The 26,786-nt window shown below is 39.5% G+C and overlaps 1 protein-coding gene across 5 annotated transcripts in view; it reads right to left on the bottom strand.

Moving 5' to 3' along the window:
- mrtfb (myocardin related transcription factor B) overlaps positions 1-26,786 on the bottom strand; it is a 187,754-nt gene that overhangs the window by 147,308 nt on the left and 13,660 nt on the right. For 3 of the 5 annotated variants that reach the window (XM_012970561.3, XM_031892741.1, XM_031892742.1), the window contains exon 2: positions 24,888-25,019. The exons of 1 other annotated variant lie outside the window; for it this stretch is intronic. The gene's annotated coding sequence lies outside the window, so the exon portion shown is untranslated. Of the gene's footprint in view, positions 1-18,949; positions 18,982-24,887; positions 25,020-26,786 lie in introns of those variants that run through there. One more of the 5 variants, XM_018097150.2, reaches the window with a different exon arrangement.

The following is a 26,786-nucleotide window of genomic DNA, read 5'->3' as shown; positions in this document are numbered from 1 at the left end:
TATAGTGATTCCAGGTCTCCTAGGCGTATGGCAATGTCCCAAATTGCATGCAGGACAAGAGATAGAGACCCAACACACTCAGTATTTCAGGCTGGGGAGCTTACCCCATTTATTCTGCCAGTGAAACCACAACAATCAATGTTTCGGGGGAAGGACACTGCCTCCTGACGAAGGGAGAAAATGTTTTCCCCAAACATTGATCTGCTTTGCGAGTACCCAATGGAAAACAGACTAGTAAACAGATCTAACAGGAGCTCACGTGCCAGCTAGCTGCCGACTTGCAAAAGTTCTGAAAAGCCACCTGCCCATGGTGTTCAGAAAACCAATAAACTCCTATGAATGAACTAGGATGCCATGATTTTGTAATCACTGAAATTCCCAGTGTGCCTATTTTTTTTTTTATTACAAATAAAAATGCAGTGACTTTCTTTCATATACCTTGCTGCTATATAGCATCCACTGTAATAACTCCTACTACATTGAGTTATCAAACTGAAATACAGGATTATTTCCTTCCTGTTTAAGAAATAAATGCTTGCTTTTTTCTTTGGTCTGGAGCCAATATAATAATTGCACAGATTAAACTGTAAACATAGATAGCACTAATTATGTGGTTGAACATTTATGACAGACATAACACTGCAAGTACAAAAGCCCTGAGCTGCACAGCTGACATATGTTGTACTGAAACATTCTGACATTCTGCTTCCTGGTGAAGTACACAAATTAAACAGAAATACTGAATAGTCAAAGTAAGTGTCTACCGCAAGATGAAGGGATTGGGGCCTGCAAGCCCACAGCCCTCCAGCTGTTACGTACTAAAGCTTGCAAACTCTCCCAACAATAAAAGAGCTTTGTACACTTTGGCCTGGTTTCTAAACTGAAGACTAAAGGTGGCCATACACGGGCAGATCCGCTCGCTTGGGGATGTCGCCAAGCAAGCTGATCTTCACCCGATATCCCCACCTACGGGTGGGCGATATTGGGGAGGCATGTAGGCGAATTCGATCATTTGGCCCTGGGGCCAAACGATCGAATTCTACACGCGGCAATGGGGCAGTCGGTTCGGGGACCACATCAACGAGCCGATGCGGTCCCTGATCCGACTGGATTTTCTAACCTGCCCGATCGATATCTGCCCAATTTCAGACTAGATATCGGTCGGCCAAGCCCCTCAGTTCTGCCCCTACACGGGCCGATAAGCTGCCGAAACAGTCCAAGGGACCGATATCGGAAGCTATAATCGGCCCGGGTATGGGGACCTTAACTCTTTATGTTTTGGAACTATTTTAACCATATTTTAATGACATCTGACATAGTGGCTTTATACAGAAGCTCATTCGTTTTCTTCCTTAGTACAGGTATGGGACCCCTTATCCAGAATGCTTGGGACCTGGGGTTTTCCGGATAAGGGGTCTTTCCGTAATTTGGATCTCCTACCTTAAGTCTGCTAATAAAATTATTTAAACAGTAATTAAACCCAATAGGATTGTTTTGGCCCCAATAAGGATTAATTATATCTTAGTTGGGATCAAGTACAAGGTCCTGTTTTATTATTAGAGAGAAAAAGGGAATCCTTTTTAAAAATGTGAATTATTTAATTAAACTGGAGTCTATGGGAGATGGGCTTTCCGTAATTCGGAACTTTCTGGATAATGGGTTTCCGGATAAGGGGTCCGATACCTGCACCACATTAAAAATATCTAACTATTTAAAGGAACAGTTCAGTGTAAAAATGAAACTGGGTAAAATAGACTGCGCAAAATAAAAAAAAAATCCATTTAGTTAAAAAATGTAATCCATAAAGGCTGTAGTGGGCAGATGTCTAACATAATGGCCAGAATACTACTCCCTCCTTTACAGCTCTCTAAGCTGTCAGCAACCGATCAGTGACCTGAGAGGTTATAACTATTGAGTTTGTGAGCACGAAGGTCCGATTCAAATGCAAACTAACTGAACAGGTATGTCCCATGTGCCCCCCCCCCCCTAAAGTGACTGACTAACTAGGAGGTTAGACAGCTGAAAGCAGGTAGCAAGTAGTGTTTTGGCTATTATGTTAGACATCTGTCCACTCCTGGCTTTATAGATTATATTTTTGGCTAACTAACTATATTGTAAACATTTTTTATTTTGCGCAGTCTACTTTACCCAGTTTCATTTTTACACTGAACTGTTCCTTTAAGTTACAAAAATCCATATCATTGTATCTCACTAGAGGCAACAAGAGATTTAGCCTGACTGTTAGGCCAGGAGCCAAAAGCCAAACAAAAATATCTCACTAGAAGTATCTTGAGATGGGCCTTAATGAGCCACCAATCTCACTATGCAATATTTTTACTTAATTGTGTTGGTTGGTTTTATTTAGTGCATGTTGCATTGTTCTTGATTGCTTGTTTTTACCCATACATTTTTATATGATTTAAATTTTAGAGTCTCTACCGGCCACAGAGTTTTGTAATCCTAAGATTATTGCATGTCAAACTGTTCAAAAGACTCCTGGCATTCATATTTATTTTGCTTTTTCTTTATACTAAAGGACATGTGGGAAATAAGATGCTGTAAATTGCATGCTTTATTGCAAATTTCCAGGTTTTTTAGAAGCTATTTTCAGCTTTGATTTACAGCTTGGTAATTTGGAACAGAAATACATATTTATCTACTTAATATTTTTAAAAAGCTCCAATTCTATTAAATATATATGTTTTTTGTCATAACCAAGGTCCCTTAAGAGTTAGTTTACCCGAAAAATCAATTTATTGTTGGAAAGTACATATTGTAGAAGCTGTCACAGTTTGTGGCAATTTTTTAAGAAAATTCTTAAAACCCACTAATTTTAGCAAAGATTTGTAGTTTGGAATTAAAATTTAATTAAAAAAAACAATGTGTACTTTCGAAAAAAATGTTTTTTTGGAGGGCCATGTCACTATGGGGGCTATTTCACTATGGGGGCTCATTCAGCAACACTGGGCAAATTTACCTTTGGGCAGTAACCCATAGCAGCCAACCAGTGACTGGCTTTTTTCAGCCAGCTGCAGATAGAACAATGAATGCACCAATCTGGTTGGTTGCTATGGGTTACTTCCCAAGGGCAAATTTGCCCAGTTATGATATATAACTCCTCTTATTATGTATAAAACTCAGGCATGAAGAATCCTAAGCATAAAGGGGAACTTTCACAAATTTCAAAGCCCACTGCACTGTAGTGGATATTTTAATAGTTGTTTTTCACATATTTTATTTTCCTTTTCTTATCATTTTTCAGATATAAATGGTTTATTACTGTGCTTCCTTACCCTACATTTTCCCTTACTGCAAAGAACTCAATAATGTTATTTGTCAATAGTTCATTCCAAAATGCTGACTCATGCTGGAAACAGCCAATTAAAGAAGGTGAAACCAGTGACTCACCCCCACCAGTGTTTTGGTTGGAGCCAGGAAACAAAAATGTTGGGTTGAGGAACTCACAAATAAACAGTATTATGTAAACAACTGTAAGAAAAAAAAACATAATCACAACTATTTGCAAAAAATATTTACTAAACATCCACTGCAGTTTAGTGAATGTTTATAATAGTGACCGTTTAGGTTACAATTAAAAAAATCAATACCGTTCACTAAGCCATGCATTCAGCAATAAAATGACTGCATAATAAGTCCCACTTTCTATATGAAAGTATGCAATCTCAGGAGCTGGAACAAAGGTAGAACTGCTGTACCAAAACAACATTTCTACCCATGTCTTGCCCGATGTTTTGTACTCCATTAGCATAGCCATAGAGCATCCTATAAAGTCATTGAGAGTCACAGCAGGGTCCTTACTGCATAATGTCAAGTTTGGCAGGAGGGAGCAAAGCAGTGAGGTTGCCGGCCAGGCATCCATCCAGGGAAAAACATGAAGGTAATTATTAAAGGTGAATTTACAAAGCGAAGAAAAGAAAAGTTGACTCGACTTTTTTGAATTATCGCCTTGAAAATCTTTTTTGAACTCTCGCTGCAACAAATCAAAAAAGTCACATTTTCAGACAAAACACAACAAAATCACGAAAGTTTTGGGATAAAAGAGAGAACTTCAAGGAAAGGGACATTTGCTATTGACCAATACATGAACTTGGCAACTCGACTCGACTGTCACATAAAGCAGGGCACTCACTGGACTTAAAAGTATGGTGAAAAAGAAATAAAGTTTATTTGTTATTCCAATGTTTCGGTCTTGCTTGAGGCCTTTGTCAAGGCCTTGACAATAAACTTAGTTTCTTCTTCACCATACTTTTAAGTCCTGTGAGTGCCCTGCTTTATATGACAGTCTATATTTACTCTTTTCCGGTGTGCACCCAGGCACTCTCTCTAATAAGCGAGCGCAGCTATTTTTTGCAAAATTTATATATATATATATATATATATATATATATATATATATATAGTAGAAAAATAGATGCCGCACTCACAGGTCTTAGTGAAAATAAAGAAAATTTATTGTGTCAGACTAACGTTTCGGCTGTGTCCACAGCCTTTCTCAAAGTGCACAAACACTACATAAACCCAAAATGGCGCCAAAATTCTGTTAGTGACGTCATGTGTTAGTGTAATTAGTGATTCCCCACCCACTATGTGCTAAATCAAACAAACAGTTTCTAAAGTAATACAAAAATCTTTCCAACACAAGAGTATATACAGCACAAAAGTAATACAGATTATGTGCAAAGAATAAGAACAAGAGCAGAAAGAACGGAAATAACCACCTGTTAAAGCTGAACTGCAACTCCCACTCGCACCCCGTATAGGAGCTCAGGGCGATAATAGTTCCCTTAGCCGGTCTCAATCCGTGTCGCAATAAAGATTTATTTGTAGGCTCACCCTGGGAAGAAGTTATTAGACTCAGCCGGACGCTCAGTCTGTGGTCGCGGTTGTTAGGACGTCAGAGGCTCCCGGGGATTACTGTAAATGGGTTACCATGGTAACCACAGCGCTGTAGCGCTCAGTGCAAATCAAGATCATTGATAAGGGAAGAAGCAATATGTGCGCTGCTCAGGGGAACATTATGACGGGTATTGGTCCCTAGTCCCCTCCAGAAGTATATACGGATTACCATGGTAACCAATACATTATAGACGCTAATCGCAATGGGACAGGGAACTTCACCGCTCAGGGGAAAGTGTGACAGGTGCTTACCACAAATGGGGTTCCGTGTCTCACGATCTTACCACCAGAAGGTGGCTTAGCATAGAAGTGATCGTGGATCCCAATGCAGGGTATTTTTAGTGCCAGGATGAACGAGGTGGACCTGCATATAGCATAAACTGCCATTGATCGTAGCAGCATACACAGTGCAGGACATGACTCCCAGTATTCAGTGAAGCCTGCCATTTATCATAGCAGCATACACGGAGCTGGCAGTCACCTCACTCAAACCTGGAGATTAACAAGCACGGCCCCTGTGGTTTTTTGCATTCCAGATTGTCACATAGTTAAGTACTTAACTGTCATACTACAGGTAATGGAGATAGTTAGAGCCAAATATTAATTATCTAAAATGGTCCTATCTAAGGATAGGAGTGTGTGTTGCCTACAGCGCAGGTGGGTAGCGAAATGGAAAGGAGATGTAAGAAAAAATAGATACAAAGTATCATAAACTGAGATTCTATCCTTCAGAATATATTGTAACAAAATGAAATAGAATTGATGTTAAATTGTTTAAATCTGTAACATCGTATACAGAGCTTATTCCTTACATATTCTAGAGTTTCTTAACTTAAGGCAAATTAAATACAAAATAAAAAATAAAATAACAAAATAATGTCGCTGTGTTACAAAGGTCAAATATAGATCACATTCTGATGACAATTAGAGGACCTAGTCGTTACAAATTGGGATTTTACTGTGAAACACTACGGGAGAATTGAAATATCACAAGATATCAATCCATACAGATCACACGAATGACAGATTATAGATAGAACGCTGAATAGGAAACCAGTTCATTGAGTCCATTAGGACTGATGGTATTCAGTCTATGCATCCATTTTAATTCCCTCTGCAGAAGCAGTTTTTCACGATTGCCGCCTCGGACCAAAGGGGGTATATGGTCAATAATCATACATCTCATACTTGCTAATGGATGTTTGTGTGTCAAGAAATGTGCCGCCACTGGGGTATTAGCTTCACCTGATGTCAACGCTGCACGGATTGCAGACCTGTGATTTGCCATGCGATCCCTGAATGTGGTGATAGTTTTGCCTATATATAACAGGCCGCACGGGCACTTGATAAAGTAGATAATAAATTTAGATGTACAGGTAAGTTTATACTGAATATGTATCAACCGTCCTGTGTGTGGATGGTTAAAGGAAGGTCCCCGACATCAGGGCACTGCAGGTAGTACAGCTAGGACATTTGTAGCAACCCAATTTCGTAGAGGATAGCCAGGTAGTGGGGTTGGCAGTTTGGTAGCAATGACTCGGATCAGATTTTACAAGAATATCTCTTAAACTGCGACCCCTCCTGTAAGCAATTCGTGGAGGGTGTCTGAAGACTGATGGCAGAGTACGGTCTTTAGCCAGGACTGACCAATGATAGGAAATTGCATTGGTCAGAGGTTTCTTATCAGGGGCAAATGTGGTAATGAACGTAAGTCTCTCATTGGTAATTACTGGAGGAGTAATCTCTTTTGCTTTCAAAGCGACGGATTGTGTTAAGCATGCCGTTTTCTGTCTAGAAGATTCTAGCAGTCGTGGTGCATATCCTCTCTGTCTTAAGCGCGTTTCAAGTTCATCGAGTTGATGTTGTAGCTTTGTTGGGTCTGAATTGTTTCTAATCATACGTACCATTTGAGAGTATGGAATGCTCTGTAGGGTATGTGGAGGGTGACATGATGAGAAGTGTAATAAAGTATTACGATCTGTATCTTTTCTAAATGTTGTAGTCTCCAGGGTTGATCCTGTTGTTGTTAGAGCCAAGTCCAAAAAAGAAATTGAAGTCGTATCAAGATGGGCCGTGAACCGTATAGTGGTTGGTAGTTCATTTAGATCCTTAACCATTGACCAAAATTGGTCTCTGGTACCGGTCCACAGTAGAAACAGGTCGTCGATGAAGCGAAACATCTTGTAGATGTATTTGCCATAAATGGGGAAGATGTATGTATTTTCATAATAAGCCATAAATAGGTTAGCAAACGATGGAGCAACACTCGATCTCATACTGGTCCCACTCGTCTGTAGGTAATATGCATGTTCAAATTTAAAATAGTTCAATGTCAGGCAGTGAGTAAGTAGTTCAATAAGAAATTCAGTTGGAGGTCTATTTTTGTCCGGACGTATAACAAAATAGTTTTTGATGTTCATTATGCCCTCCTTCGTTGGAATCACGGTGTACAATGATGACACATCCATTGTTGCAAGTAAAATCCCCGGTGGTAGAGGGTATAGAGCATGTTCTGGAGGGGACTAGGGACCAATACCCGTCATAATGTTCCCCTGAGCAGCGCACATATTGCTTCTTCCCTTATCAATGATCTTGATTTGCACTGAGCGCTACAGCGCTGTGGTTACCATGGTAACCCGTTTACAGTAATCCCCGGGAGCCTCTGAGGTCCTAACAACCGCGACCACAGACTGAGCGTCCGGCTGAGTCTAATAACTTCTTCCCAGGGTGAGCCTACAAATAAATCTTTATTGCGACACGGATTGAGACCGGCTAAGGGAACTATTATCGCCCTGAGCTCCTATACGGGGTGCGAGTGGGAGTTGCAGTTCAGCTTTAACAGGTGGTTATTTCCGTTCTTTCTGCTCTTGTTCTTATTCTTTGCACATAATCTGTATTACTTTTGTGCTGTATATACTCTTGTGTTGGAAAGATTTTTGTATTACTTTAGAAACTGTTTGTTTGATTTAGCACATAGTGGGTGGGGAATCACTAATTACACTAACACATGACGTCACTAACAGAATTTTGGCGTCATTTTGGGTTTATGAGTGGGTTTGCTGTAGTGTTTGTGCACTTTGAGAAAGGCTGTGGACACAGCCGAAACGTTAGCCTGACACAATAAATTTTCTTTATTTTCACTAAGACCTGTGAGTGCGGCATCTATTTTTCTACTGTTCTATACAATTTTGTATACTGCACCCAGGCACCTGTGACCTTATTGAAACGTGAGTGCCTGCTTCCCTTCTTTTTGATATATATATATAAAACATTTTTTTATTTTTTTTTATTTTGGCAGTTCAGATCACATATACACATATTTTATACAGCTGAGTAAAAATGTAGTCTCTTCCAATCTGTAATTTTTTATATGGATTTTTATTGGCAAATTCTATTGCATCTGCAATTAAATGACACCTACCACACAGAAATTATTTCCCACACTGGAGGTTCATATGAAACAATAGCACCCTACTAAATGATCTCCCAGTGCAGGAGGCCCCCACATGTACTCTTTCAGCCTGCACCGCCAGCAGGGAAAACTACTTTTCTGTGATAGGTGTTCCTCAAAGTTAAAAACTTTAATCAGACATAATCCCAAAAATAAAGAAAATCAATATCCAGGAAACAACAGAACTACAATGCAGAGTTTCAAACACATTTTTCTGGGCAAACGAAAGTCAATTATTTCTCAAATATTAAGCAATTCATTTAAAAATAAACAGAAAGAACTAGTCTCGTAACTCTGAAATGTGTGCAAAGAAAAAAAGACATCTGAGATATAAACTACCTACAAAGATAACAAATATTCTCATAAATGTTTTTTGGCACGGAAGACATCTGCTCACATTAAAAGACAATAAATCAAGAAGCAAAGTGAAATAACGATGTGCAATTTAGCCAGTATTCTTGGACTGATGAGATTTACAACCATCTGACACAGCCAAGGTCAGCAGAACAGGCAACAGATAATCACATATTAGATTACATTAATTTAGCATGAAAATATATTTATTCACATCCAACGTATTTGCAAAAAGAGTTTAATCACAAATGTTGTTAAACTGTAATTTCTACAACTGCTGGTATTGGTAAAATTGCATATTCCACACAGCTCTTCAAAAAGAAGAGAAGAATGAAGAAGCAAAAAGTGGTCATTCAGTGATGCTCTTATGGAAGGGCGCAGCTCCTGCTAACAAGAGGACCTGCACAGGGTATCAGGTAAGTGATTATAATCACTGGGCTGCCTAATTTGGCACCCCTAATGATTATAACTTTCTTTCTCCTTTAAGAACCCACAAAAAGCCCTATACGCCATTAACATTTTGTACCCCCTAATCTTAACTATAGCGTGTATCTTGAGATAACTATGTTTTTATTCTGCAAATCCACAACATTTACCCTGAACAAGAGAAAAAACTGACTTCAAGTAATGTTGCCTTCCAGCTAGTATTTGACTGGCCCAGCTAGTATATCACTGGCTAGAGCCACAGCAAGTAATATAAATTTACAGCCAATGCAGCCAATATAAATTTACAGCCAATACAGTTGCTGGTAAATTTGTAACCGCCCATATTCTGGCCACCAAAACTTCTCCAAAAACTTATCATCGACCTGTCCGTGAGTCCATCATCCCACCCATTTCTCACCGACACAACCTCACCTCTATCTGAAGGTATGTAAAAGTCTACCTAAAAGGTGGCAACTCCAAGTTAATGTCAGAAAATCCACTACAGGTATAGGATCTAATGTCCAGAATGCTTGGAACTCTGAATAAAGTTTTTCTATAATTTAAATCACAATTCCAAAAAGCAGTAAATTAAAACCAGTAGAATTTTTTGCCACCAATATGGATTTGTGTGAAATGCTACCATACAGTTCAAGGTATTGTTTTATTATTGCAAAGAAAAAAGAAGCAATTAAAAAAAAATGATTTGCTTATATTAGGCTCTTTAAAAGGTTGCAGTCTCTTGATTAGAGATCCCATACCTGCAGTAAAGTTTGGTTAAAACACTAATTCATTACTGTCCCACATTGCACCTATTTCTAGAAATATTCACTAATGTTAAACACCCATTTTCCCGCTCTAAAACCATTATGAAAGAAGAAGAAGCCCACTGACTTTACAATGCTGTTCAAAGGCTGACATGAAGCAACTACCTGAATTAATTACAGTGTAAAACTAAATAAATTAAAGCCTAGGTGACAGATGCCTTTATAGATACTTAGGCTTGACTGGAACTGCTGTAGGGTTTCAATTACACCACCAGATTACTGACTATCAGATATCTTCATCTCCTTGATTTTCCATGTTATGTGTATTTCAGATATTTTACACATATTAAAATACTTCAGAATTAATATCCATATGTATTTAAATGATACCAATTACAAAAAGGTGCCAGCTAATAGAGTCTTCACTCCCAGTTAGGGAAAACAATTTCTTTTTTTAAAATAACCCCTGCAAGTGCTACGCTGCCTGCACTATGAGGGAACTCTTGGAGCTTCTCCTGGCATTCTTGTTATGTGCGTGTGTGATGTTACATTTTATAAACATAACTAGCAAAACATGTGGCACAAACTTACACATTTCTCACTTACAGAATCCTCCCCTTAAGAACTATTGTTTTTAAAGGGATACTGTCATAAATTTTATGGTATGCTTTTTATTTCTAAATTATACTGTTTAATTCACCATTGAAAATGTTATTCTTGAACCAACAAATTAATTTTTTTCAAGTTGTAATATTGGTGTGTAGGCAGCCATCTCAGTGCATTGTGCCTACAGCGCTACACATTAGAACTGCTTTCAGTTAACCTATTGTTTCTCCTACTCCCATGTAACTGGAGGAGTCCCAAGCAGGACTTGGATTTCTTAAGTGCTATTCTAATATCTACTGGGAGCTGCTATCTTACTACCTTCCCATTGAAGTTTATCAAAGCACAGGTCACATGGCAGTGGCACCCTCGGAAATGAAAAATATGGCTAGTCCCATGTTTCAAAATTAAATATAAAAAAGTTCTATTAACTGATTTTGAAGAAAACATATTTTCCCATGACAGTATTCCTTTAAAGGTGGTTATTTGTGGGGGATGATTAATTCATTAAAGGGGTGGTTCACCTTTTAGTCAAGTTTTAGTATGTTATAGAATGTCCAATTGGTCTTCATTATTTATTCTTTATAGTTTTTGAACTATTCGACTTATTCCTCTAACGCCAAACTGGAGAGCTGCAGAACAAAAAGTGAAATAACTAAAAAAACACAAATAATAAAAAATGAAGACCAATTGCAAATTGTCTCAGAATATTACTATCTACATCATACTAAAAGTTAACTTAAAGGTGAACAAATCCTTTAAGTTCATTTTATTTGCAGATTCCGCCACCTGGGTGGTATTTTATTGAACCAGCTGGTAAATAAACCTATTTGCCAAGCAATATGGTGCTTAAATACCATTTAAAAAATATCCCGAAAATTGAGAAAACTGTCTATAATGTTTTCTTTTTCAATAGCTTTATTAAATAAATCTTGGTACAAAAATAAAGTGCCCAATCACTGCATGCCAGTTATGTAGTAGTGACATATAGAGGTAATGCAAAGTTTTTTGGCAGAAATTAAAACGTAAGCGCTGACTGACTTCCGAATGTATACTTTGCTTTATTTCTAAATAGGAATGCACCGAACCCAGTTTTTCAGGTTTGGCTGAACCTCACGAATCCATGTTAAGGGATTCGGCCGAATACCGAACTGAATCTGAATCCTAATTAGCATATAGTAATTAGGATTTGAAAGGGTTAAATAGCGAAACATTTTACACTTCCGTGTTAATGCGGTGACATTAACCCTTCCAAATCCTAATTAGCATATGCTAATTAGGATTCCAATTCAGTTCGGCCAGGACCGTGGATTCAGCTGAATCTGAATCCTGGCCGAAAAAGGCCGAATCCTGGATTCAGTGTATCCCAATTTAGAAATGCTTCTATGGCTCACTTCAATGTTTTAGTCTTGCCTAGGTAGCCACTATGGGGCCGATTCACTAAAGGTCGATAACACTTATCGCATGCTTTTTTGCGTTCAAAAGCATGCAATAAATAAGTACCGATTCATCAAAGTCATTTCGCATGTGTTAAGACGCATATCACATGCGCAAAAAAACGCATCATTGCAAAGTGTTATTTCTATCGCATTGCGTTAATTAGCAAGTAGAAATAGTACTAACGCATGATTCACAAACACATATGAAATGTTGAACGAAATATATATTTAATATGTGCGAATATTAACACCTGCTTGGGGTAGCGTTGCGGTTCGTGAGCGTTTGGCAGCACAACATGAAGTTTGCAGTCAGATTTTTCCAAGTATGTGATGCATCCTCCAGTTTTCAGGGAAATGGTACTTTTCACATATTGCGTGTGGCGGGAAATAACACACGCGGCAGAAAATAACGCAAGAAAATCACCCATGGCGAGATAAATAACGCAAAAAAGAACATCGCTTCTTAATTATGACAAGTATCCTTTTAGTGAATCGAGCATTTAGTCGCAAAAAATAAGAAGTGATAATATTTTTAACGCATGCTATAAATAGCGCTCGTTTTATTGACCTTTAGTGAATCGGCCCCTATGTCTCTATTGGCTACAAGCTACCCTACAATCTTATGGCTATTACTCTACAGGTTTATAGCACAAAAGTTTGGCCATAGGGTTGCCACCAGAATGGCTGGTATTTTACCATAAATCCATGCTGTCTTATGTACTTTTTTCTTAATCTAAAGGGTAACTATTCTTAGTAGGACGCAGCAAACCAGTTGTCGCACCATGGAAACATTTAATATTCATGAATATCAAAAAAAGCTTTCCAGATGAAAAAAAACTAAATGAAAGGATCTTACATTTTCCTAAGGCTGATGTCCCATGGAGTGTGTTGGTCACCTGCGATAGCAGAGATTTATCGCAGGCAACTAACTGCTCCAAAATGCCTTTCCACCGGCACAAACTAGAATTGCTGGTGAAAAGGCCCTTGCATTGCTTTGGTTTTCCAAAGAAAACTTAAGCCATGCAAAGGCCTTTCAACAAGCAACTCCTATTGTCACCAATGAAAAGTCATGACGGAGCGGTTAGTCACCAGCCATAGCAGAGATCGTAGAGGACTAACACGCTCCATGGGATATCAGCCTAAGCTTCACTGTCTGCTAAAATCCACTGAATAGCCCTCAGTGTGTTTATGCAACAACAAGGCAAATTAGACCATGTCCTTGCATCACAAGTATAATGAAGTGTAAGTAAATTATCACTTCTAGGCTATTTGGTTTGTGGTTTCTCATGAAGGAAAGAAATCCCAAATGCGCTAATAGAGGAAGAGATACTAATAGATGCAAAGCTAATTGCACTAATTACTGGTACTATATTTCACTGCCAGTTGGATGATGACATGTAATTGCAATCTTGCCATATTCTATTGTAGGTTATATTGTAAGTTAATACTGACTGATACACTGACTAAGCATGATAGGGATAAATACATATCCATTTATACAAACAATAAAACATATATATGTATAGGATCCATTTTCAGAAAATCTATTATCCAGAAAGATTACAATTTTGACCATCTTGCATAGGCTCCATTTTTATCATATTATGACTTTATTATTTCATCATAAAATTATTTCTTTTTTCTCAGTAATAATAAAATAGTACCTTGTACAACTATGTTATAATTAATCCTTATTGGAGGCAATACAATCCTATTGGGTTTATTTTATCACATTTTTAGCAGAATTCAGGAATGATGATCCAAATTACAGAAACACCCTATTCTGAAAAGGTCCAGGTCCCATACCTTTATTTCTAAAAGCAAAAACAGAGATATATCTGTATGACCAAATGGGTTTTTACTGTACCTGCAAGTTAGTTTATATGAGATGCACTTTAGATTGAGTTAAAGGGATCATGTAAATTACTTTGGCACATTATTAGTTTGTGTACCAGATACTTGTACAAAATGTGCATTTTACTATCTCAAGTTAAACAATTTCTTAATTTGCATATATTTCACATACTTGGTCCAGCTGAGGGGCCCTTTATTATTTTTTTTTTTTAATGGTAAGATTTTAACTACCTGCTGTTTATCTGTAAAACTGAATTTTATTATATTTCTGTATATGCTTACATTGATATATTGAGCACTCTCTACGTGCTGAATGGAGACATGATCAGTGTTAAGAATGCTTACCATTGGTTTCAGGCACCATGTAAGTTGGAAGTGCTTATGTTGAGAGGTTTAGTTCCTCAGTGGCGGCAGTGTATACTTTAAAGGGATTTATTGCTACTTTTACTATCTTTTAAAAATAAATATGTTGAAAATCTCTTATGCTGACCTAAAGAAGTTGGCCAGTATTTTGGGAATAAGCTTTATCAGATACTTTTGTCACTTGCAATACCACACACCACCTTATTTCCATAAACGTTAAAAGAACAGCACTACATTCTATGCCATGTACATAGAGGAGCTACACGCATTATGATTCAACCAGAAATATGCAAATAAAACAGACCCTAGGAAATAAAGGGCAATCTGTACAGCACATACACCACCCCATTAACAGAGGATAATAATTACCTGGATGTTGACACCATAAACATGAAAGGGACTAGGAATATGAAACACTGTGGTCCACCATGTTTAGGAAGTAGCACATTACAGAGCCCACCAATACACAAAAATATTCCTAAGTTTTAAGACTTGTGCCTCTTTTGACAAATACATGATCCAGTAATATAACACCCACTGACAGACAAAGTCAATTAGGGTGAATAACCAAGATAATATTTTCTTTGGCAATAAATATGAAAAATTTGGCTGAGTTGCTATTCACTGACCAGCAATAAATGGGCTCCTGGTGGCAGGTGCACTCAGGGACAAACTTTAAACCTATAACTCAATAATGTGCAACTGAAGGCCTTCTAAATGTTGTTAAATTACAACTTCCATCATACTACCAATAGAAGATCCAGAAATGCTCTGGTTGCCTATCGCTGCTATATGCCCTGGAAGTAAAACACCATGAAATGTGTCTAATCCTTCTTACAAACAATTTCTGAATTGCAGTCCTTGTTGCTATGGCTAAAAAGAGGACTTATTCTATCAAAAAAAGGGCAGGGTTAGTTGGCTAGACTGGGATTATGGTCTCCATGGCTTAAGGCCATGACAAATAAAATGCCTAATGTATTACAATGGGATGTATATACTGTAGGCTTTAATGCTTGGTCCAGCTGTTATTATTTTCAGCCATTATCATCCACAATTATTTTTTTTTTTTTTTAATTCAGCACATTAAAATTTAGAACATTTTTTCCCTCTCCTGTCTGCTATCACTAAATGCTCCACCTGGTGGCAGATCAGACAATATTATTTTTAATCAATGGGACTAAAGGAAAAGTTTGTCCTCTTATGCCTAAAATTTAGGCTATTTAAGAGATGGACCACGTTAATTTAATTCTAACAAAGATTAATAAATGTTCTCTCAGGTTAATATAATTCAGTCTAATTTATACATAGCAAAGAAACACTCTGCAATGGTGGTGCACTGGTAGATTTTCAGCCCACTATTGATCTACTATACTGAGTCTAATGGTCGCTGCCAGAAGCATAGTAAGCCTGCCACCTAAATAGTTCCTATCCTACAGCCCAAGTTCTGAGTGCCGTCAAAAATCAGCCCAGAATCATAATGCACTGGCACATGTTTTTTACACAATTTGTTCCCTTTAAGAACACTCTGGGAATTGAGGAGATCAATTGCTGCAGTTTTGAAAATGTTAGAAATGTTGTCCCATTTTTGCCTGATACAAGATTTTAGTTGCTCACCAGTTTAGCCCCCGGACTTACTACAGAGCAATGCTGTTGTAATACATGTAGAATGCAGTTAAGTATTGTCTTGCTGAAATAAGCAAGACCTTCCTTGAAAGATGTGGATTGCAGGATATGTTGCTCCAGAACCTGTATATATCATACCTCCCAACATTTGAAACACGAAAAGAGGGACAAAAAGATTTTTTTTGACCACGCCCACTTTTGTGGCCATGCCCCAATTAACACACCCCATTTTTTTCTAAAAATACTCCTTTTATATAGTTGAAATGGCGGGATCAGATGCAAATATGCTATACCCTCATACTGTACTACCTAAGGAAAACAAAATAGCAACTCAGTCAGTTATAAGTGAGTTATAACTATCTACCAGTTTTGCCCCCCCACACAGGGGAGACAGTACCCCCCATACACAGTGCCCCCCAGGTCCCCCATAGACAGTACCCCCCATAGAAAGTGCCCCCACTCTACCCCATAGACAGTGCCTCCAATTTCCCCCATAGACAGTACCCCTCATACACAGTGCCCCCATACACAGTACCCTTTATACACAGAGCCCCCCATACACAGTACCCTTCATACACAGAGCCCCCCCATACACAGTGCCCTTCATACACAGAGCCCCCCATACACAGTGACCCCATACACAGTACCCTTTATACACAGTGCCCTTCATACACAGAGCCCCCCATACATAGTACCCCCATACACAGTACCCTTTATACACAGAGCCCCCCATACACAGAGCCCCCCATACACAGTGCCCCCCATACACAGACCCCGCCATACACAGTGCCCTTCATACACAGTGCCCCCCATACACACAGCCCCCCCATACACAGAGCTCCCCCATACACTGTACCCTTTATACAAAGAGCCCCCCCATACACAAAGCCCCCCAAACATAGTGCCCCCATACACAGTACCCTTTATACACAGAGCCCACCATACACAGAGCCCCCCCATACACAGTACCCTTTATACACAGAACCCCCCATACACAGTACCCTTTATACACAGAACCCCCCATACACAGAGCCCCCCATACACGCTCCGACTCTCCTGCTTCTCTCCTTATGTGGCTCCTTCTCCGGCGGTCCCAGGCCCTTTTATAAGGTTGCGCCCCGTGTGTACGTGTGACGTCATTACGCACGGGCGCAACCTTATAAAAGGGCCTGGGACATTCAGGGAACTATCCGGGACAGCGGGACAGTTGGGGGGTATGATATATTGCTCACAATTAATGGTGCCTACCCAGATGTGCTACCCATGCCATGTGCACTTATGCACCCCCATACCATCACAGATGCTGGCTTTTAAAATGTGCTTTGATAACAATCTAGACGGCACTTCTCCTCTTTAACCCACAGGATGGGCTGCCCATGATTTCCAAAGAGAGTGTTTATTTGTCAAAGCACAAAACAGTTGAACAGTTTCCACTTCACCTCAGTGCATTTTAGGCTGATGCCGCACGTGGCGTTTTTATGCTGCATATTTTCTAATTCTCTTGGCGGCTGAAAAACGCACAATATCATCATTCATAGAAATAACTTGAAAAGACTCGAAGGAAACCACACAATGCGTAAATACGCTAGAAAACGACCTACCACAGATTTTTCAAGCGTTTGCCGAAATACGCCGTTATTTGCACAGCAACCTATTCCTATGTATACACAAAGGCAGCTGCCAGACCTTGCGGAAATATGCTGCGTTTTTTACTATTTCGCACTATTAGCACCATGGGAAACAGGATTTGCTACATCACCAGTACTTGGCTGAAAAACGCCATAGTCAGGGGCTGTGTGGCTTGTGCGGCATTTTTAGGCTGAGAAAATACGCAGCGTAAAAACGCCACGTGTGGCATCAGCCTTAAGGGTGAAGATACATGGAGCTCCTCAGTAGCAGCTACTTGTCATCGATACTGAACACAAGAAAATAGCCTGCCGTAGAGAATACTGAGAATTGCCTCTGCTGAAACACACATATGCTGAAAGACAATTATCAGTAAATGATCAGCATTGCCTTTTTTAGTAGCTGTGAACAGTAGCTGCTACTAGTAGCTTCCCCCAGATACAGGTTCTGGTAGGGGTGCACATGGGCAGGTGAGAGGGTTTGTTTTTATGATGAGGTCACTCCTTGTCTAATAGCAGAAAAAGACGCCTATGTACATATAATGAATCCAAATAAATAGCAAAGAATTTTGGGAAAGGTATTCACACATGGGATTTGCATGTGACAGTAATACAAATTATATATGATAGTATATACTCATTGCTGCGGTTTAGACAGTAAGCCATAAAATATACCCCAGAGCATGCACATACTGAACTAACTAAAATATTCCATTTAAAAGCAATCAACTAAATGTTTTATAAATACACATAACAATGTTGTACTTGGAGTGAAAAAGCAAGTGTTGGAGTGGTTTCTCTGAATCTCCCTCACACAACTGGATTCCCATTGTGGCAAATGCAACCCTGGCCAAGATGCCTTTAAAATAGAGCTGCCCTTCATCTAGCATCTGAATGGAAGCGGCTCTATAAACAACACTAAACAGTAACAGGTATGTTTATGAAACCTTCCATAAAATGTCTCACACGCTGGTATAATTTGCCAAGTATTCTCTTGCATACAAAGTCTTTTGTCTTTCTCCCTCTCTGAAATCTGGCCCAGGGAAAGCAGCCAGACCACCACACTATTGTCGACACTGCTATTGCCGACAGTTTATATATCAGAAAACACAAACTAAAGGTGACCGTACACAGGCAGTTTTAAGCTGCCAATTAGAGTCCTTCTTACCAATTCAGCAGTTTATCTTCTCAGGTATCCCCATACCCCCAGCAGGCCTGAGACAAGCCTCAGACAGGCTTGAGTTTTCCACCATGTGGGGGTTGCCACCCACCTTAGGTGGGCATTTTGACAGAAAGATCTGCTTGTTTGGCGACCTAGGCCAAACCAGTGGATCTTAACATGTATGGCCACTTTAAAAAAAATAGTGTAATCAATGATAACTATAGTTTGGCTCATTATTGCAAGTACATGAATATTTCATATAAATATGGGATAGCATTATACCTACAGTATGTATAACATATGCAAGAGCAAATTAAATTTCCTTCTTCCTACATAGTAAGCAGCTGGTTCGTAGGTAGACACCATACCTCAGCAACCTGCTTGGGTGATACTTCTGCAATAACCTCTGTTTCCAAGACAGGGAATATTTGGAGCAGAGAAGGAGTGTACTTTTCAGCCACACCCAACCCGAACCTGCAATGGTCACCCAAATTTCCGCCCCAACCATCTGACCTGTGGGTTTCTTGGTTACCTGCACATCAATACGCCAATACTGCCCTATGCATGAAAATTTGCCTCTTACTCCTGTAGGCAAGGGGTGGCTTTTGTCCAGAAAATTCTCATGTGTGTATTATTTGGATGAATTAGATAGGGGCCAAACCAGTGTGAGACAAAAAACTTAGCATAATAATCCACTAATTATGCTAAGGAGGCAGGATTTGGCTAAAGCTCCCCATTTTTGCAGGATTTAGATATGGCCAGATGCTTAGTAAACAGTCAAGCCAAACTTTAAAGCACGTGCCAGCTGAAGTCAACCAATGTTAATGTTAATACAAATCTGAAGGTTTTTTTAATTACAAATTTGAATATGCTTATTAATATTTAAACTCTCAGAGAAAGATAGTATAAAACTATGCCAGCACACAGGGTATTCTCTCTATTCAACCCATGCACAACCATGTGGTGCATTTGTTCTAGCAGAACAGATCCCAGAAACTCTTTAACTTATTTAACAGCAGGGCTAGTTTACTAAATGATCTTTGATCTGCTATAAGGAGAGCGTAAAATGGTTATAAAATCTCTATAAAAGAACAGAATTGTTAACATTTCATTTTTCCATTTTGTAATTATGGTTTATTTTTGGTTTATTTTCATGACCATTCAGGGAGATGCACCTGAACCTCAATTCTACTTTGGTAAACACAGACCATTTCTTTATTGCCTGCCCTATCATAACCTAGTTCGCTTGCTTGAGGGTAACACTATCACAAATATATTATGGTGGCTGTAGGGGACCCACCAATTAGATCTTTGCCCTGGGCCCACTGGCACTTTAAATTGGCCATATTAACCAGCCAATTAGATTGTTGCTGGCATTTAAAAGGGTTAAATGAGAATGAAAGCTGCTCCACAACTTCAGGCAACTTCCCTGCACCACCTGTTACCCTTCCAAGCTTAACTCTATGTGCACCTTCTTTAAGATAAATGAGTTGTGCAGTGGTGTGGGCATGTGCCATGTTGCCCCATTTACAATCCGGTTCTGTGCAATCTGGACCCGGCTTCAGCTGTGCAAGATGCCACCTGCCAACCGCGCTGCACAGCTCTGCATTTTTAAAGCAGGCTCACAGAGAGGTATGCTTGTGAGAGTAACAGGTGGTACAAGAAAGGAGAAGGGCCACTGGTGGGAGTTTGATATAAAGGTTTTGTTCTTTACACATGATTTACCAGGTTAAAAAAATTAGTATACAGCTGCCAGAATGCTCGGGACCAAGGGTATTCCGAAAAGGGGACTTTCCGTAATTTGAATCTCCATAACTTAAGTCTACTAAAAAAACAATAAAACATTAATTAAACCCAATAGGATTGTTTTGCATCCAATAAGGATTAATTATATCCTTGTTGGGATCAATTACAATGTACTGTTTTATTATTACAAAGAAAAAGGAAATCAGTTTTAAAAATTCTGAATTATTTGATTAAAATGGAGTCTATGTGAGACGGGCTTTCCATAATTCTGAGCTTTCTGGATAACTGGTTTCCGGATAAGGGATCCCATACCTGTATTAGAAAAAAAGATTTACTGGCTGCCAATATTTGTTATTAGGTAAAGCATCAGTTTGTAGCTTCCATTTGCAGCTAAACCACATATAAAACTCTTTGGCAGAAAACCCCCAAAATGCAATGCTTTCATAATGCATGTATCATTACTTTTCATGTATTCATCAAAAGCTTTGACTCTGCCTAGTGCCACACTGATGATATTCCCTGATAAATCTCTCACCTACCGTGAGTGCATAGGCCCTGCCAGATCCTGCACAAACACCACCAGTGTTACCACTGATACTGCTATAACAAAAGCTGTGCTTGTCACAACCCTCTGCTAAATATATCCCATGAAGTAAAGCATTCCAGTGAGATTAACCGAGTGCACACACTTACATGCAGCAAAGCAATGTCTACATGATTCAAGCCTCCTTCTCCTTATTCATCAATTAAAAATATAAATTCAAGTAATCATTCAGAGTACGTTTTGCAAGTGTGACCATTAAAAAAATATTTTGTTTTGCTCTAGTTATGACGCAAAAATTATATGGGTAATGACACACATGGAGCTTTGTCACCCATGTCTTAGACAAAACACCTGGGGCTGAAAATCACCATGGAATCATTTTTACCTTTGTCCATATTTTCGCATCACATAATTACATGCATCAATTCTTAGCTCTCACAATGGAAAGGAATTTTTGTTATCGCAACAAAACATGGACAGTAAAGCTTCATGTGTGCCCTAAAACAATCTGGTATATATAAAACAGTGCCTAAATCCGTGCAAATGCACCCTATAAAAGGGCCAGCCATGTTGAGGCCTCTGGAAATTAACTGGCAATCCTGTTGCAATTTTGTAGTGATTTTTTTCTGCATCTTTCCAGTTTTGCATTTAAATGACTTACTAGCAAATACCCAACCACACTGGTCTAAAGAGTAGATGAGGAAGAAAAGAAAGAGCAACTGCACAAAAATATAAAGAAGTAATTCAATATTTTAGATAATCTAAACTAAACAAAATTAAATGCAGCTAAACTACAGAGTCTGCAATATATCAGGCCATTTATGGGACCCTCAGACGGCTTACCTGACCAATATCTGGGTGAAAATAGGCCAGATGTCAATTGGGCAAGTTTAAAATCCTTATGGGATGATTAGTGCTTTGGCATGTTGATGCATATTGGCGTGTTGATACCTAGTCCCAATTGTCTCTATCCCAGCAATGTTGGCATATCGTTGAAAGGTTGCCAAACGAGGAGATCTTTTTTGTGTATTACCACTTTTACTCTTAGTACACTCTAAAAATACAAAATTATTTAACGCACTCAACCAGAAATATATATACAGGCATGGGATCGCTTATCCGGAAACCTGTTATCCAGAAAGTTCCGAATTACGGTAGGCCATCTCCCATAGACTCCATTATAAGCAAATAATTTTTAAAAATAATTTCCTTTTTCTCTGTAATCATAAATCAGTACCTTGTACTTGATCCCAACTAAGATATAATTAATCCAGAAATAATGCTATTGGGTTTATTTGGTGTTTAAATGATTTATTTAATGTTTAAATGATTTAGCAGACTTAAGTTATGGAGAGCCAAATTAGGGGAAGATCCCTTATCTGGAAAACCCCAGGTCCTTAGCATTCTGGATAACAGATCCCATACCTGTAATACAAATTTTAAAGGAGAAGGAAAGGCAAAGTCAATTGGGGGTGCCAAAATGTTAGGCAAATCGCCTACCTTTTACCCCGGGCTGGTGCCCCTGTTGGGAGAGAACGGCACCAGCCTGGTAGCTGCAGCGCTTCCTCCTTCCTGCTTCGCTCGCGCTCGCATGCGCAGAAGAGTGGAAAAGCCGAACTTTAACAGAAAAGTTGGCTTTTCACTCTAATGCGCATGCGCCGGTCCTGGGAATTTGCCAGCAAAATGAAGCAGGAAGCGCTCGCCTAAGGTACCCCAGGCTGGTGCTGTTTTCTCCTAACAGGGGCACCAGCCCGGGGGTACAAGGTAAGTGATTAAAGTCAATTGGGGGCATATCTCCCAACATTTGAAACCCGAAAAGAGGGACAAAAAGATTTGGCGCGCGCAGTGCGGCAAATTTTTTGACCACGCCCACTTTTGTGGCCACGCCCCAATTAACACACCCCATTTTTTTTCTAAAAATACTCCTTTTATATAGTTGAAATGGTGGGATCAGATGCAAATGTGCTATACCCTCATACTGTACTACCTAAGGAAAACAATATAGCAACTCCTACATATAAAATACAAATATAGAGAAAAGGCAGTCAGTTATAAGTGAGTTCTAACTATCTACCAGTTTTGCCCCCCCACACAGGGGAGACTCATACACAGAGCCCCCCATACACAGTACCCTTTATACACAGTGCCCCCCATACAGTGTGCCCCCCATACACAGTACTCTTTATACATAGAGCCCCCCATACACAGTGCCCTTTATACACAGTGCCCTTCATACACAGTACCCTTCAAAAACAGAGCCCCCCCATACACAGTGCCCCCCAAACACAGAGCCGCCATACACAGAGCCCCCCATACGAGCTCCGACTCCTTGCACTGCTTCTCTCCTTATGCGGCTCCTTCTCCGGCGGGTCCAGGCCCTTTTATAAGGTTGCGCCCGTGCGTACGTGTGACGTCATTACGCACGGGCCCAACCTTATAAAAGGGCCTAAGACCGCTGGAGAAGGAGCCACATAAGAAGAGAAGCAGCGCAAGCAGACGGCGCGCTCAGCTTAAGCCCTCTCATCCTGCTGTCGCGGATCGTTCTATGAATGTCCCGCATTTCCGTAATCTATTACGGAAATGCGGGACATTCAGGGAACTATCCGGGACAGCGGGATGCGCTATAGAAAGCGGGACAGTTGGGGGGTATGATTGGGGGTGCCTAACATTTTGGCACCCCCAAGTGACTTAGCCTTTCCTTGTCCTTTAAAGTAATGCTTCCTGTTAAACTAGAAGCACTTGGGTGTACAAGTGCAAGAGCTCATGTAGGAAGCATTTGTGCATCCCTGTCAAAAGTCAGTGCTTAGTGCAAAGAGCAGGCCGTGTCAGGAGGTGTAGCAGCCCTGTCCTGATGGCAAGTTAGGGGGTGGGTTGGGGCATGTGGGCAGTGTCGGACTGGCCCACCAGGGTACCAGGAAAACTCCCGATGAGCCCAGGTGTCAGTGGGCCTAAAGGCTCACCCGGCCATTTGCTTTGTATGCCTATACCATGGTCATTCCTCATTTCTATATGAAAACAAAGAAAATAAATGAAAGGAAGGATAGGTAATACAGAGAAGTGATTAGTAGAAGAAAGTGAGGTAAGAAGTGAAGGAAAAATTGTTTGGTTAAGTGTGGGGCCCACAGTCTAAGGTTTTCTGGTGTGCCCTGCCACCCCATTCCGATACTGCACATGGGGGCTGCCTGCATGCCTAGTCTCCGAAAAAGAGCTAAAAGGCGTGCAGCAAACTACACAATGTAGGACTCACCCAGCAAAAAAAAAGGCTGATTAGAAGCCTTTTTTTTTGCTCTTTTAAAACAGCATCCTGCATAGTAAATGAGCCCTAAAATCTTTCATTATTAGTGTTTTGTCTGAGCTTCAGACCTCAAATGGCACTTCCCCCTAAGCCTCACATTAGTGAAACAAACATTGTGAGACATGTGGACTAAAGTTCAACAAGGAGTGGCATCTTACACATAAGATAAACGTCTCAATGTATTTTAGTGTGAGAAACTTCTGGCTTGTTTTTGTCTCCAAGAACTCACAATGGTTCACCAAATTTCTATCTACAAGACAAACAACAGCCAAGTGATATCATTATTCCTATAGGCACTCCAGGGAGAACACTGAAGTGAAAAAGCTATTAATAAATACATGTGCTGGCTTCTCCTACTGAGCAGTTATTTATATCATACTCATGTACACAGAACTCAAGTGGTAAGAGCTGTTTTTGAATAGAAAACTGAACTGTGTCAAGTTATGCATTAAGCCAGGCTGAAACACACCCATACACCTTTAACTGGGGGGCCCTTCCATGTTGGCAATAAAACCTCCATTATAATTAGGAAATTAAAGTAAAAGCATAGTGCAGTATGCATTCTGTTATTTCTGAAGGTGCAATACTGTAATTACAATCATACAGACTAAAACACAGAACTGTATGTGTGGGTTACCTAAAAGAAAGTGCTAGTGAAGGCCTGAGCTACAGCATTATTCTGGTATTACTCCAGTATTACAAAATTATTAATATAACTTACATCAAAGGGCACTTTTTGCACCTCTGCACAGTTGTGCTTGGTGTTGCTCAGTCCTTCCTGTCTCCTCCGTACCAGACAGTAGCTCCAGGGTTCCCACAGTGCCCTACATCAATCGCCGCAGCACAGTAGCACCTAAAGTATAGGGCACATGTGTCACTCAACCATGGAATACAAGAAATTATGCACATCTCTCCCTGGTGACTGCCACAATTTTGCAATTCTGGAGAAAAAAAAGTATACAGATTGTGCTCGATATTACACTTTGCTCACTTTACCTACAGTCATCGGTGACTCCTATAGTCTTTGCAAAGGGTCTTAATTACCTAAACATATGAAATGAAGCTATAATGATAACTCTGGAGAAAAGAGATGTGCACAATCCTCCATTTGTTGGACCCTAGTGTTGTAACTACATATTTGTGTGAAACACCAGTGGAAGTCCTGAACTACACGGTATCAGTACCAGCTAAGTGGAACGTACCTTAAAGGAACAGTAACACCAAAAAATGAAAGTGTATAAAAGTAACTAAAATATAATGTGCTGCTGCCCTGCACTGGTAAAAGTTGTGTGTTTACTTCAGAAAGTCTATAATTTATATAAATAAGCTGCTATGTAGCCATGGAGGCAGCCATTCAAAGGAGAAAAGGCACAGGCACATAGCAGATAACAGATAAAACACTATTGTATTCTACAGAACTTATCTGTTATCTGCTATGTAACCTGTGCCTTTTCTCGTTTTTACCAGATTGAATGGCTGCCCCCATGGCTACACAGCAGCTTATTATATAAATTATAGTAGTGTTACTGTAGCAAACACACCAGTTTTACCAGTGCAGGGCAACAGTGCATTATATTTTTATTACTTTAAAGCTCTTTAATTTTTTGGTGTTACTGTTCCTTTAAAAAGCTTCTGCTGGAAAAAGCTGCACTTCTAAGTTAACCAGGCTCTATTTCAGAATTAAGCAAATCAGATAGTGATAAAACAAACTGGATCATTGGATCCATTGGAAAACTTTTATAATTGTGGCAATTACCTTATATTCAAAGCAAGCAGCTGTTACTGCAACTCTCAATGCTTGCCCTCATTCATCATTCATGACCCAGATTTCTTTATGAAGGTGCTGCGTCAGGCAGTAAGCAAGGTCAGTGTGGTACATAGCTGCTCCCTCACTTGGGAAGAGAGGATTTTTAGGTATTTAAACATTCTGGTTCACCACCACTCAAAAATATTATGTATTTCAGTGGACTATAAAAGAATTCCATTGCACTACATAGCTTCGCATGTAAAGCAACAATCTTCTACCTTCATAGCAAAATCAAGGGTGTGTCTGAATCAGAACTTATATGCATCAACATCTCAAAGTAAGTACAAGGATCATGATAAGGAATAACTTCATTTGCAGTTTGCTGTGAAATATGGAAATGCATACAACAGCTCCTCTGTAACAGAATAAACTACTTTCTTCAATCAAGAAAAATATGCTTCCCACCTAAAAGGCATCCTATATTTTAGTTATGGAATGCCCAAAATTTCCCTTTTATTTTATTTACATTTTATACAATCTCTCTTTTATTGTACACTATATTTAATAAAATTAATATTGAAGAGTAATGGCCCACAAAGTTACCTTTGTAGTGGCATTAATGTTAATTTTCTTTGGAAAAACATACAGTATGCATTGCAAATGATAGGATAGGGCACAGGAGCCCACAGTTATTTTGCAAGGAAACTTCAGGCTACTATGTAATGCATATGATTTTACTACTGGCTATTTACATTAATGCATTCTGCCATCTGTGCTAGAAGAGTTTGAGTACTGGCGATAAAATGTCCTATTCGCCAGGGCCTAAAGAAAAGGAAGGTCATGTAAGGGTGCATATATAAATGCAAGCAATGG

This window comes from Xenopus tropicalis, chromosome 9 (genome assembly GCF_000004195.4).
Source record: "Xenopus tropicalis strain Nigerian chromosome 9, UCB_Xtro_10.0, whole genome shotgun sequence".
In the NCBI taxonomy this organism is placed as follows: domain Eukaryota; kingdom Metazoa; phylum Chordata; class Amphibia; order Anura; family Pipidae; genus Xenopus; species Xenopus tropicalis.
This window is presented reverse-complemented; position numbering and strand designations above follow the sequence as displayed.